This window comes from Rhynchophorus ferrugineus, unplaced genomic scaffold (assembly GCF_030347505.1).
Source record: "Rhynchophorus ferrugineus isolate W39M unplaced genomic scaffold, kcgeb_rfMv2 rfM7, whole genome shotgun sequence".
NCBI classification, from domain to species: Eukaryota; Metazoa; Arthropoda; class Insecta; order Coleoptera; family Curculionidae; genus Rhynchophorus; species Rhynchophorus ferrugineus.
Window position 1 is genome coordinate 29,516,422 of NW_027472586.1, and position 13,156 is coordinate 29,529,577.

Genomic DNA, 13,156 nt, shown 5'->3' on the forward strand with positions numbered 1-13,156 from the left:
ACATTTTTTTTTAGTTATAACTGTACTTTATGTACATTTTACTTGTAGAAATAATAAAAAATGTTCTCTGACGAATACGCCTAAATCATTTGGGTTTGAGTATTAATAATAGGTTTATTAGAGATAAATAACAAAATTAACAAGCGACTAAGAAGTGGTTAACACTAAAAACGATCTAAACTGCTTTTGTGTTAATATATATCCAAAATATGCACAAAATATGAACATGGATGTGAATATGTCTGAAATTATTATGATTTTGTAATAAGTTTCGCAAAGTTCAGTGTTTCCAGATTTTATTGTAGAATAACCACAATCGTATAGTTTGCTGTGACGCTATTTTAGAGCTAAGTTAGAGACAAACTAGCGTCCCAAGTCTGACGAAATTCTACAATACGAATTGAAAAAAATTGTATAAGAGTTATAAGCAGTGGAGAAAAATCGAGAAATAGCTAAAATAATTTAATTTGAATGACCCTCGTATACAGATGTATATAGCCTCTTTAGCTCAGTGGCAGAGCACTGGTCTTGTAAACCAGGGGTCATGAGTTCAATCCTCATAGGAGGCAATTTGAAGTATTTTGAAGATCTGATCTATTAAATCAGATCGTATCTTCATTCATTTTCTGTTTTTATTAACCCTTCGTATATAATTTATTTATAAGATAATTTAGCCCGGTTTAGATTTCATTTGTAATTTTCAATTTTTTTTACAACGCTACGAATTAATTACTCTAGTAACTTCTAATTAAACTAGTAAAATACCTGTAGTTAATTTTCAAAAATAATAAAAAGATAGAGACCAAATACGAGATATTATCTCTTTTTTAAGTTGTTTTTCTTTTACTTTTACAGTGCAACATAAAATATTTTATTTATAATGTTATTTAATAACAAGCTGAATATAAAAAGACCAAAAATATTCTCAGACGAATGGCCTTTAATTGCGTCAAGCTAATTACTTATTTTTGTATTAACACCCTTTTATTTATTTAATAAAATGAAAAAATATGAAGGGACTAAAACCGAAAAATATATTGTTATCAAAAATTTAATATTGAAAGTAAGATCTTAGTCTTGTCCGTACATCCACAAAATATAGACATGGATATTATTATTTTTGAAATTATTATGATTTTGATTCGTTGAAACAGTTGAAACCGCAGACTTATCGCTAATTAACACATATGTTGAAAAGTCCCGGGTGTAACAAAGAAAACGCGTTATTTTTTTTTCAAAATTGACTTTATTCAACAAGAGCCACACGATCATTCCAGCGCCACTCTAACATTTCAGTACCATCTTTGTAGAACGATTTATGTCTTGCGATCACCTCGTCATTGGACCGAAATTTCTTACCGGTGAGCATTTTTTGAGGTCTGCAAATAGCCAGTGGTCACTGGAAGCCAAATCTGCCAAATACGGTGGCTGTGGGAGCAATTGTTCAACTCATGTAGCTTTGCCATTGTTTTGATTGACTTGTGACACGGTGAGTGGTCTTGACCAAACACAATTTTTTTCTTTGCCATATGCGCTGTTTCTTTCAATTCTTGCAACAATTTTTGCAATTTCGGCCTTCAAACTCACCAATAACGCTATAAAATATTCACTGTTGATGGTTTCTCTTCTCAAGATAGTTGATGAATATTACACCACGCACATCCCAAAATACCGAGGCCATAACCTTTCCATCCGTTTACTGTGCTTTCGGGCGTTTTGGACGAGGTTCACCAGTTTCTGTGCACTCAGATGACGATCGTTTTGATTCCAGAGTGAGGCAATGGATCCATGTTTCATCCATTGTTACATATCGATGCAAAAATTGTGGTTCGTTACGTTTAAACATGGCCAAACACTGCTCAGAATCATCAACACGTTCTTATTATTAATCAACAGTGAGCAAACGCCTTACCCACTTTGAACAGAGCTTTCTCATAGTCAAACGCTCATGTTCATTTGATATCTCGATGTTAGCTAACTCACGTAACATCAATTTTCGATCATTCAAAATAATTTTGTGGATTTTTTGTATGTTTTCTGGTGTTAGCACATCATTTGGACGTCCATTGTGTTCTGCATCATCAATGTCTCTACGACTACGTTTGAAGTCAGCAAACCAACGTTTTATTGTTGTTGCGGATGGAGCGGAGTCCTTAAGACACTTTTCAAGCAATTGCTTCGCTGGAACAGTATTTTTTCGCATCAAGAACCAGTGTAGAACACGAAATTATTTTTGATCCATTGTTTTGAAAATAATAAAAGTAGTTACTCTTAGTGTAAAGACTCACAAACTTATTTGTAGAATATCATGAAATTTTAACAGCTTTCTTTTCAAGGTTAGCAGTAACTGAAAACGCAATGAATGCGATAAAACTAGCGCCATCTATGTGTTAGGCCCGTTACCAGATTTCACTTAAAATACAACTCTAATATTATTTTAGAGCTTTTTGGTCATAATACTATATCATTACATAACTATCGATAAAAAGTGAATACTCTACTGCATTTTAGAAATGAAAAAATAGTCAATAGTCAAGATTTTGCAGACAAACAAGGTATAAAACTGGTGACGACTGAAGATTTTCTTTGCACATAAAATAATGTTTCGATAACACTCATCAAATTAATCTTACTGCAAATAAAAATTTGTTAAAAATATTAGTAACAAAAATATGACCAAATACTGCAGTTGCTTGAAAAATAATTGTGTTTTTCCTTTTGGAAAATACTGACTAGCTAATATTTTTATATGTCTGCCAGGATTTGTAATATTTCCGTATATATAATTATCGATCTATTATCTGGTATCTACTTCAAGGGTTTGTTTAAATTCATCAGTTGTTAATAATATATCATGATATCCTTTGTTCCCATGTTCTTTATCTGAACTTTTTAATTTTTTTACTTGAACACAGCGTTCTTTAATTTTTTTATTACAAGACGAGTGCGGAATAAATATATTAGTATATATTTCTCAAATTATTTGAATTAAACTACTGCTAATTTCATGTGATCTGGTTCGCTTCAATCTTCTGATTCGCTGCGCATTATCCAGTAGTTGCTTCCACGTTGGTATGATTTAGTAGAGCTATTTCGTGCTATAAGGCGAAATCTTGGATAACTTCGCAGACTCATTTAATTTCGAGGTCAGTCCTATTCTTCATTAGTTAGCCATAAGTTTTAGTAATTAATCGAAGAACTTGTCTTAGTCGACCTGATGTTTTAGTGCATCCTTTAATCTCAAATAGACCTTGTTATTGACAGATATACCAATATCAGTTTCGCCGATCACCTCTTCATTCGACGAGATTTCATCCCAGCGAGAATTCTTTTGAGATCTGAGAACAGGAAATAGTCTCTGGGGACCAGATCTGGAGAATACGGTGGATGAGGAAGCAATTCGAATCCCAATTCATAGATTTTTGCCATCATTTTCACTGACTTCTAACACGGTGCAATGTCTTGGTGAAGCGGAATTTTCTTTTTCTTCAAATGCGGCCGTTTTTCGGTGATTTCGTCCTTCAAACGGTCCAATAATGCTATGTAATAATCGCTGTTGATGGTCCTTCCTTTTTCAATGTAATCAATGAAAATTATTCCATGCGCATCCTAAAATACAGACGCCCTAACCTTGCCAGCCGACTGTTGCGTTTTCCCACGCTTCGGACTGTCGATTGGACTTCGGAGTGAAATGATGGAGCCATGTTTCATCCATTGTCACATATCGACGCAAAAGCTCGGACAAAAAAAGCTATTACTCTCGATCATCTTCAAACACTGCTCCGAATTATCAACTCGTCGTTGTTTTCGCTCAAAAGTGAGCTCGCGCGGCATCCACTTTGCACAGATCTCTTTTGGGCGTCCACTGCGTTCACCCTCTTCGGTGCTCATGTCACTATGTCTTAACAACCAACCCTTGATGGTTGATTTTCCTGGGGCAGTGTCCGGAAACTCGGCATCAAGCCAAGTTTTTGCTTCAACTGTATTTTTTCAACCTTCAAAAAACTATATTTTATCAACACGCAAAATTCCTTTTTATCCATTTTTTTCACAATAACAAAAGTTGCTTCACTCAAAATGCTATAATTCACAAACTAATGATCCGACAGCTGTCAAATTTATACACGCATTTTTGAGGGCTAACTAAAAAACAAATGGATTTAATTCTAGTAACACCATCTATGTGTCAGGCGGGGAACTTTTCAATTGACTTATTTTTCCACTTATTCTGAGGCCGAGAAATCGGGCATCCCTCAAGCGATATAGTAAAATTCTTGTCATTTCGCCATAACGCAAATTTGACGTAGAGCAATTTCGATCTATTAAGCTGAATATTCCAGTCTAGTCTATTTATGGATCCTGTTATCTTCACTTAAACTATTTCTTAGCCTTGGATCTGTCGTTGGCAAATATTCCTAGTACTGTTCTCTGATACTGGGATGTGTAAAGCTCATATAGAAGTGGTCCTGTATCTACTACAAGACGCTACCCTGTGGAGACTTAGTGAATTAAATCAGCGCTTGCAAAATTTCTGTACCGAAACAAACATATTTTTATCGGTAGAATATATTTTAGTTTGTTTTTTTAGATTTAGTTTCTTCAATAAGAATGGATTGATACTGGCCGATTTGTCATATTGTATTGGCGAATTATGTTTTTCCTGTTGTTTATTATTTAAACACTCATGGCAAATCCACATGAAGATCACCAGGTGTAAATACCTCAACAAGAAGTTACTGTGTAATGCGCATTTTGCCGGTGGTTGCATTGGTTCGCAGCTTTTCGAAGAAGACGCCTGTCATCCGGCTCTTTCAACCGAAATTAAACTACCCATATATGCGACAAGAATTTCCAACAAGACGAAACTATGTGCTACATAGCGGATGCCCCAATGAAATAGTTTGAATATCTCTATAAGTAATTTGAATTGACTACCAAAATCGTGATCCCGCTAAACTTTTTAGAGGAGCTTTCTGAAATCACAGATATATGCCAGTAAAACAATAAATCGACTATTAAAATCAACATCCAGGCTGTCACTCAAATTCAGTTGGATCCGTGAAGATGAGTGGTTGAAGATTAGACCAGTTATAAGTAAATCCTTAAAAATTAAAAGAAAAGCTTTTCGTTAGTATCTTACACAGTTGATTTAAGTCCAATCATTTTTAACAGCACTCAATAACTCAACATTCGCATAATTGAGGGGCTCTTTTTGATGTTAGATGGGCAATTGACTACCAAAATCGTGATCCCAATAAACTTTTTAGAGGAGCTTTCTGAAATCACAGAAATATACCAGTAAAACAATAAATCGACTATTAAAATCAACATAATCCAGGCCATCACTCAAATTCAGTTGGATCCGTGAAGCTGAGTGGTTGAAGATTGGACCAGTTATAAATAAATCGTTAAAAATAAAAAGAAAAGGTTTTCGTTAATATCTTACACAGTTGATTTAAGTCCAATCATTTTTAACAGCACTCAATAACACAACATTCGCATAATTGAGGGTCTCTTTTTGATGTTAGATGGGCAAAGGAGAACATAATGCAAATGGTATTTTGTTATAATAAACGATTAATAGAATGAAACTTCTTGTTGAGACAAAAATGAAACTACACCAGGCTTTGATTAGAATACTGCTGCAGAAGAGTAATTTTATCATTTAATGGTTAATAGCAAATCCTTACAAACAAACGCATAATTGTCCGTGTGAAAAACATGGTGTGCTCAATTCTAAACCACAAACAGACATTATTTGGCCTTGTAATTTATTAATAGTCATTGCAAATGCAAATCTAATCGGAAATTAAATACCCTTAAATTGAATTGGCAAATCTGTGAGTATAATAGACATTCGTGGTATTAATATATTTTCACTTCGGGCCTTGCCATTTAAAATGGTGGCTTCGATAACGTTTTTCATTAATTTTTTCATGACTAACCGCGTACCGTTGCACGTGCCGTGGCGGGTTCAAATTACAAAGCAAAATAATTGGAGATCCAACCTTCAATTGTAAGTTATGCGGTGGCATGCCTGGCAAATCCAGTCTGTATCAATAGATTTATATGATACCAAGTCCCCTGGCAATAACTGTGTTATCTTCAGATTCAAAATGTCAACGTCCACAGTTTTTGCCGAGATTTATATCGGGAAACATTTGTTCAATGTGATTTTTTACGCATCCAATTTCCTACCAACTTACCGAGTGATAATAATTGATGTTATCGAGCTAGATAAAAAATGATAAAATTATTAAAATGACTATTAAAAAGCAGGGGTTGGTGATAGGAAAGTGAAAATTTAAGGTTGTATGTATTTTTTAATGCCTTAAGGTTACCTTCATTAACTTAAGATTTTGAAAAATAGATAGTAGCCGATTCTCAGACCCACTGAATATGCATAAAAATTTCATAAGAATCGGTCAAGCCGTTTCGGAGGAATGTGGGAACGAACATTGTGACATGAGAATTTTATATATAAGATATACAAATATAAAATATAATAAAGTGCACACAAAGTTTGTGGAAATAAAACATAATTATTCGAAAATTAAAATGGGAACACGGATTTATAGCTGTAAAAATAACTTGAGGCACCTACACACCTATTACCTTGATGCGTTTGATGGAATCCGATTTCTATAAAATAATTTTTGAGATGTGAACAGAGCTAGAAGTCAAAAAAAAATCTTGGTATCACTTAAAATTGTACCAGATTCGGTATCCTATAAAAGTCAGTCACAAACTGATAACAGATTAAACATTGTAAACTATGGTTACATTCTCCAAAGACTCCTTAATGTTGCACAACTCGAATTGGAAAAATCTATAGGGCTAAAAGCAGTGGTAAACGTTAGAAATCACCTAAATATTTTAATTTGAACAAACCTCGTATACAGCTATATATAGCCTCTTTAGCTCAGTGGCAGAGCACTGGTCTTGTAAACCAGGGGTCGTGAGTTCAATCCTCACAGGAGGCACATTGGAATCTTTTGGAAATTCAAATAAGGAGTTGTATTCTCTAATGTTAAACTTCATTCATTAGCTTTTATTATGTTTAATTATAGTTTTTTTATTTTATTTATATATAAAATAAACTCAAATTTTCAACCTTAGTTGCAAAATAAAATGTATACGCAGAGTCTGTCAGAAAATTGCTTGTTGTCTCAGATTTTACTAATCAAAGTATATAAATAATATAGTATATAATCATTTATTTATTAAATTGCAGTTCAATTTACCTCTGTTTAGCTTTCATTTACAATTTTTATTTAAGAAAGAAGTGATTCGTTTTACAACATCATTATTCAATTCTATTTTGCGACAGTAGTCAATAAATAATAATAATGATAATAATAATCAAAAAATATACGGCGCAAGCACGAGATATCATTTCTTTTTAAAATTATTTTTCCTTTACTTTTACAGTACAACATTAAATATTTTATTTATAATATTCTTTAACATAATATTCCTTAATTACTTCTACTAATTAATTACTTGAACAAGCACTGATTCTAAATCAACTCATAACCATCGACAAAAGATGAATCCATTGCATTTTAGAAACAAAAGAATAGAGAACGGAATAAGCTTTTGAGACAGGAAAGCTACAAAAAAGGTGAAGGCTACTGATTTACTTCGCAAACAAAATCATCTTCACCAAATTACCTTTCGCCAAGGAAAGATAACAATTGATAAAAATTGCCGCAGTTAAACGCAGAAACCAAGAAAAAATGTTATGGTCCTCTTCTGTATCATGAAATTAAAGTTCGAATTATTAAACCCCGTTATAAGCAGTACTTGACACTGAAAAAGATCAATTCTGAGTTGTTTGAAGTTGTATCCAGGTCTCAATGGGGAACAACCACAATCGTATGGTTGGCTCTGATCCTGTTTCATCTGACGAGGTCTCCAGAGACACCAGGAAACCAGATCTGTTCAATATTGCACAATACAAACTGAAAATAAAAATACGGACAGAGAATTTAATTATAATGACTCTCGCATTTAAATTATACAGTTTTTTTAGCTCAGTGGCAGAGCACTGGTCTTGTAGGTCATAGGAGGCAATTTCAAATATTTTGAAGATCTGGTCTATTAAATCAAGTAGCATTGTCTAATTTCAAACCTCATTCAATATCCGTTTTTTTTACCCTTCATATATAATTTATTTGTCAAAGAATTTACTTCACGTTTCATTTGCAATTTGCAAATATTATACAAAGCTACGAATTAATTCCAACATCTAATAAATCTAGACACTGTATTATTTAATTCTATTTTTAGACTGTAGTTAATAAAAAAATAATAATAAAAAAGAGATAGAGGCCAAGCGCGAGATATTATTTCTTTTTTAAATTGTTTTTCCTTTATTTTTACAGTACAACATAAAATGTTTTATTTATAATATTCTTTAATATAACTGTACTTTATGTACTGCTCCTTTTTACAAGCTACCAATAAAAAGAGCAAAAAATATTCTCAAATGAATGGACTTTAATTACTTCAAGTTAATTACTCGTTTTTGAAGAAACACTCTTATGTTTATTTAGTAAAATGAAAAAAAGGACCTCCTAACAATGAAGGGATTAAAAGCGAAAAAATTGAGTATTATCAAAAGTTTAAAATTGAAAATATGAATATAGTCGTGCCCGTAAATCCATAAAAAATAGTCGATGTGATTACTTCTGAAATTATTATGACTTTAATGCCCCACGCCAAATAATTGAGACCACATCCTTATCGAAAGATATAGTGTTTCCAGATTTCACTATAGAATACGAACTCATACTATTTTAGATCTTTTTTGTCATAATATTAACATGTTAATAGAAATGTCCCCGGCCTGACACATAGAGGGCGCTACTAGAATTAAATGCATATGTTTTAGTCTTAACCCTCAAAAGATGCGTGTATAAATTTGGCAGCTGTCGGATCATTAGTTTGTGAATTATAGCATTTTGAGTGAAACAACTTTTGTTATTGTGAAAAATTCTCGTGTATATAAAATATTGCTATTTGCAATTACAAAATACAGTTGAAGCAAAAACTTGGCTTGATACCGAGTTTCTGGACACTACCCCAGGAAAATCAACTATTGAGGATTGGTATGCTAAGTTTAGACGTGGTGAAATGAGCACCGAAGGCGGTGAACGTAGTGGACGCTCAAAACAGGTTGTTACCGATGAAAACATTTTAAAAATCCACAAAATGATTTTGAATGACCGTAAATTGAAATTGAATGAAATAGCAGACACTCTAGAGATATCAACTGAACGTGTACATCATATCATTCACGAATATTTGGGTATGAGAAAGCTATGTGCAAAGTGGGTGCTGCGCGAGCTCATTTTTAACCAAAAACAACGCCGAGTTGGTGATTAGGAGCAGTGTTTGAAAATGATCAAGCGTAATAAACCCGACGTTTTGGGTCGACATGTGACAATGGATGAAACATGGCTCCATAATTTAACTCCGAAGTCCAATCGACAGTCATCCGAGTGGACTGCACACAATGAACCCACTCCAAAGCGTGGGAAGACGCAACAGTCGGTTGGCAACGTTATGGCGTCTGTATATTGGGATGCGCATGGAATAATTTTCATTGCCTACCTTGAAAAAGGAAGGACCATCAACAGCGACTATTACATAGCGTTATTGGACCGTTTGAAGGATGAAATCGCCGAAAAAACGGCGGCAGAACGGAAATTTAAAGAAAAAGAAAGTGCTGCTTCATTAAGACAATGCAATGTATCACAAGTCAGTGAAAACGATGGCAAAAATCCATGAATTGAACTTCTAGTTGCTTCCTCGTCCACCGTATTCTCCAAATTTGCCCCCCAACGACTATTTCCTGTTCTCAGATCTCAAAATAATGCTCGCTGGGAAGAAATGTTCGTCGAATGAAGAGGTGATCGCCAAAACTGAGGCCTATTTTTAAGCAAAGGATAAATCGTACTACAAAAATTGTATCGAAAAGTTGGAAGGTCGCTATAATCAATGTATCTCGTCTATGTTAGGCTTTTTCGTTAGGCTTAAAGAACTTCTCTAATAATATCCTTGAAGCATTAGTTGCCCATAGCATTTTTAAATCTCGGCGAATTTGTCTACGAAGCCTCTTTAGCTCAGTGGCAGAGCACTGGTCTTGTAAACCAGGGGTCGTGAGTTCAATCCTCACAGGAGGCAGAACAACTTTAGAATATTTTATATTTAGCTCTGATCTCATTGATAAGCCTACAATCGTTTTATCTGTGTGTGACAACTGATAAGTTCAATAGAAACAATAAGAGAAGCAGATATAGCTAAATTCAACAAAAAATTTGATATCACGCTGCCTCCTGTGAGGATTGAACTCACGATCCTCCCCCTGGTTTACAAGACCAGTGCTCTGCCACTGAGCTAAAGAGACTTATATGTGCGGGAAAAAGCGATATATTCAACAAGAGATTCAACATATAATCATTAGTAAAAATTTGTAACTTAAAATTAATTTTAATATTATGAAACTTAATTATGATCATATTTTTATAGTTTTAATATTTTTTGACCACAACTAAAGTAACTTCTAATAGTAAAACACAAAGTTCACAAACAATCTGTTAACTTAAATGTAAAACATTATAAATTTGCAAACCCATATATTGGCCTGCAGATACAAATAAAATTCCAAATTTACTTTTCTTCTGGTGATTCATCCATCTTTCCCACCCCTAGTAATAGTATTATACTAAATTGATTGCTGCCAACTGATTGGCCAAATTTTAGCCTCTCTATTTTAACTTCTCCAATAATATCCTTGAAGCATTAGTAGTCCATAGCATTTTTAAATCTCGATCTAATTTGCCTACGAAGCCTCTTTAGCTCCGTGGCAGAGCACTGGTCTTGTAAACCAGGGGTCGTAAGTTCAATCCTCGCAGGAGGTAGAGAAGAGATTTCAATGCTCAGCACACCCAATAAATTCTACAAACAATCTGTTAACTTAAATGCAAAACATTATAAATTTACAAACCCACATATTGGCCTGCAGATACAAATAAATTTCCAAATTTACTTTTCTTCTGATCATTCATCCATCTTCATTGGCAACATTTTAAATTTCATACTGAATCGACTTAAAAGTATTCTGACAAAGAAGATGAACGTTTCAAGAATACCAAAATAAATATCAAGCTTAAATTTAAAAAATCCTTGTTATGCTTTAAAACAAACATAAGTAAAGACCATGGCTCATACTTTGAAAAAGTAGGGTGAGAACGTAATTTAAAACGTGAACTGTTGAAACAGATTGATTGTTGACTGATTCCCAATGACCAACAGTCAGATTCAACCTAATAGGCAGACAACACCAATCACCACTGAACCTGTAAGTACTATTAGTAAATTAGAGGAAATGATGGGTAAACTTATGGAGCAAATGAGTACAATGATGAGTTTACTCACCGTCGTCGTTACCAAGCTGGCCTAATACCTCATAGGCATTGCAGCAAATACAAAATAGCCGTCTGGAATGCTAATGGACTCCAGCAACATGCCAGGGAGCCTAAAATTTTCTTATATGAACAAAATATTGATATCATGATGGTATCCGAAACACATTTCACTGATATCTATAATTATTCCTGAAAATATAAAATAATGTGAAAGAGAGAAAATCAGCGAAAAATATTACAAGCCATCAGTGTAACCATTAAAGAAGTGCACGTAGACTTTTGTGTTACCATAGACTCACCAGTTATTATAACAGTGAACCCAAATATTCTTAACAAAACCAACCCACCTTCTTTGCATAACACCAAAACTAACTGGTGATTATTTAATATCTCTAAATTTACCTCTCAAAACAGAATGAGATACAGAAATAGCAACAGAAAATATAAAAAAAATACAAGAGCCGCATAGTACGCAACACCTAATAACGTGACATATCAAAAGTTTAATTATATTTCATCTACAATTAGAAAAGACAAAACTGCGAAAAACTTGAACAAAGGAAAACAAGGCCACAAAAAACTGAAAGAGCTAATAAATAAGGAACAAAATCAAGGAATTCAAAACAATTGAGAAAACTTAACGTCAACTGATGCGACGGAATATTCTTTCTGGACAGTAACAAAAAAGATTAAAAAACCTCAACAACATAATCCCCATAATATTGACAATACCTATACCTATAATATATAAATCCGGACCGTCTGAAATATCCGTAAGAGAAGAGAGAGACACATGAGAAATTTACTGTTAAGGAAGTAAAACAAACAATAGATAAAGAATGAATTCTAAAAAAGCACCTAGTCTTGACTTAATAACTGGAAGAATCTTAAAATAGTTCGCAGAAAAATTCAGCAAATGAATAACATTAATGCCATGCTAAGACTTAATTACTTTCCTAGTACTTGGAAAGTGGCTTAAATCATTATGATTCTTAAACCTGGGAAAATCAGTGATAAACCTGTGATCTCTGAACTATTCAAAAAACTATACATTAAGAGACTGCGAATAATCGCAAAGGAGAGAAATATTATTCCAGACCATCAATTTAGCTTCCTTAATAAAAACGGAACAATAGAACAAATACATAGATTCAACCAAATTAACAAAAACTTAAACGATAAAAAATATTACTCCGCTGCATTTCTCGATATTTCTCAGGCCTTCGACAAGGTGTAGTACACTGGACTGCATGTTAAATTGAAAAAGTTTTTGCCCCATACGCACTTTCAACTGCTGAAATCATACCTCACAGACAGACATTTTATTTCCAAAAAATGTCTGGATAGAGCCTCTACTTTGTTATGGTTGTGTTTATAGTCTTGTATATGTGTCCATTTTTAAATTGTATGTACACTATGCTTTTAGCCCCCCCCCTCCTATTTGTGTTATTAATCTTATGTTCTTTATTAATTTATTATATATATATATATATATATATATATATATATATATATACATATATATGTCTGTCCCCGTCCCCATTATATCAACACCATACTATAGTATAGTTGCGAAATGACGACATCCGTTTTCGTTAATAACTCACACACAGCTTGTTTCAACCCATTTCAACATGAACCCGCTCTTATTGAAAAACTTTATACTTTTTTTGGACGTGGGATTCAAATATAGCTGCGGTATATTTTTACGAATCTTTTAA

At 33.5% G+C, this 13,156-nt stretch overlaps 4 non-coding genes across 4 annotated transcripts; 3 read left to right on the top strand and 1 right to left on the bottom strand.

Moving 5' to 3' along the window:
- The first annotated feature begins 497 nt into the window (after positions 1–497).
- Positions 498–569, top strand: TRNAT-UGU (transfer RNA threonine (anticodon UGU)). The gene has a single exon. It is a non-coding gene; the product is annotated as a tRNA-Thr (tRNA).
- Positions 570–6,911: 6,342 nt separating this feature from the next.
- On the top strand, positions 6,912–6,983 carry TRNAT-UGU (transfer RNA threonine (anticodon UGU)). Its single transcript has one exon. It is a non-coding gene; the product is annotated as a tRNA-Thr (tRNA).
- Positions 6,984–10,119: 3,136 nt separating this feature from the next.
- On the top strand, positions 10,120–10,191 carry TRNAT-UGU (transfer RNA threonine (anticodon UGU)). Its single transcript has one exon. It is a non-coding gene; the product is annotated as a tRNA-Thr (tRNA).
- A 146-nt stretch (positions 10,192–10,337) lies between these two features.
- TRNAT-UGU (transfer RNA threonine (anticodon UGU)) lies at positions 10,338–10,414 on the bottom strand. The gene has a single exon. It is a non-coding gene; the product is annotated as a tRNA-Thr (tRNA).
- Between the last annotated feature and the right edge of the window lie 2,742 nt (positions 10,415–13,156).